Below are 2,063 nucleotides of genomic sequence, written 5' to 3' on the forward strand. Positions count from 1 at the left end.
TATCTACTGAAAGGTTTGACCTGCTAAATGAACATCTTGTTGTCTGTATGCATGATGTATTCTTTCTTCAGTTCTCTTACATGAGTATTGTGGTCACTTCATTAAGCACTCAGCTTTAGGATGTATATTAGTTAAGGCCATATGTACTTGTGTGAAAATGGACAAAGTCTTTTTACATTAGCACAAAATTGTGACTCAAGGCAGGAAGCTGCACAGAGGTTGCTGTTTATTATTGTTGGGTTTTTGGATCCAGTTCAAGTTGAGAAATTGCCCTGTTTTATTAAAGTCAGATTCTTAACAAATCTCTTAATGACTAAAGAGGTATATACAAAATGTTCAGGTACAGTACCAATTTAACCAAATAGCAAATATGTAATATAAATGACATATTTTTACAGTAAATTAACATTGGACCAACTGTATACCTAACATGAAAGGTGTCACTTGTAGAAATGATCACCCAACTCTGCAGTAGCCCTGAGCTCTTTGGAGCATTTTAGCTTCTTTAAGCTCATTCTTTTGGTTTACAGACTACAACCTGACTGTGTGGGTTTATTCTCACTGCTCTCAACATTCAAGCATTTGTTTTCAGCAACAAATCTCCAAAACGCCACTGTACACTACCCGCTCCTCACCAAACAGCAGATAAATAAAATTATCAACTACCTGGTGGATATAAGAGTTTTCCACTGTAGGAATCTACTGAAATGGAACAGGACATTTAACGCTTGTGATGATGTCACATCAGGTTGCTTTGGCTTAACTCTGCTGACTGCGCACTAATTGACCAGCTCTTCCTAGTATCAGCGGCAAGTGTGCCCTCAGTACTGGTGCACTGACAGAGTTTTTTTTCGGGATTAAACAGTGTGAATGGATTAGCATCCTTAATTACACAAGAATAGATCACAGGGAATGTTGTTTGTTCCCATCTTTTTTCCTCTATCCTTTAGTTAAATACCAGCTCGCAGTCAGGTAGTAGGCGGCGTTTGTTCACAGTGTGGGCTTCTCTGATGAACGCCCCCACAGTGTTGACCAAAGAGATTAGATTTTGTTTTATGAGCCACCCGTGAAGAGTTGTACTCGATTTAAATAGGTCAGCAGAATGAGAACAACATACCTGCAGCTGAACTACCTGCCTGCATTCCTGTCTGATTGCTCTAAAAGTAAGTGCAATCTGACAGCTGACATCTACTCTTAGCATAGTTTATGGCATTTTTCAATGTCCCAGATTTTTAAAGAAAAGTTCAGTTGATGTCATGTTCAAGGGTTGAAATTAGAACATGCATAAATACAGCATAAACATCTTTTTGTGCTTATAAATATTATAAAAGGTTGAGGCAGGATGTGACCACCGTTCCAATCTTGTTTTGAATTTTCCACTAGCAAAAACACAGCCTGTGATGTGCCTCAACCAGCCGCAGCACTTAACATTCCTGCGAGAGGTTGATGTCAGTCTGGCCACTTGTCACATCAAACCTGCTCTCTCCTTCTCCTGCACTTACCCTCCTCCACCCCCTCTCATTTCTCAGCCTTTTTTATGGCAGTGGTTTCATGCTGTAGGGGAAACACGACTGGGAGGTCAGCCCCGCTCATGTTAGGGTCTGGCAGGTTTGGGCTTTCAGAAACCCCCGGCTATTGTGTGTTTCTGTGAAACACTGTTGTCAGTCACCAGTGCGATGATTCATAATCAGATGTCAAACAAACAAGGCTCCATCATTTTTCTCCTTGTCAATCATGATATTGCTCTCAAACTGTTTCACATCTTTGTCTGTGTCTCTAATCAAAGTTTTGATGGTAAACATTGCAGGAGAAGCAACAACTCTAAACATTTCACATAGAACAAAGACAACAATACTCCTCTCTCACTTTAGTATTCACACTGCAATGTCTGTGTGTTATTAAAAAAAAACAACCCTTTTTTTGTCTAGGTGTTATTTCGAAACACAGACACCCGAGGCAAAGCCCTTCCCATGCGATCCTGGAGCCATGGCTTGTTATCAGCTTGTGTGTGTTTGATTGCATCTATGCGTGTTTGTGTCTGTTCTAACTGCTTAACTTTAAAT

The 2,063-nt window shown here is 40.1% G+C and overlaps 1 protein-coding gene across 2 annotated transcripts in view; it reads left to right on the top strand.

The window, feature by feature from the left end:
- The window catches only part of mtrr (5-methyltetrahydrofolate-homocysteine methyltransferase reductase), a 26,454-nt gene that overhangs the window by 18,997 nt on the left and 5,394 nt on the right, over positions 1 to 2,063 (top strand). The window lies entirely within an intron of this gene.

The sequence above is a fragment of the Monopterus albus genome, unplaced genomic scaffold, assembly GCF_001952655.1.
Source record: "Monopterus albus unplaced genomic scaffold, M_albus_1.0 scaffold100.1, whole genome shotgun sequence".
NCBI classification, from domain to species: Eukaryota; Metazoa; Chordata; class Actinopteri; order Synbranchiformes; family Synbranchidae; genus Monopterus; species Monopterus albus.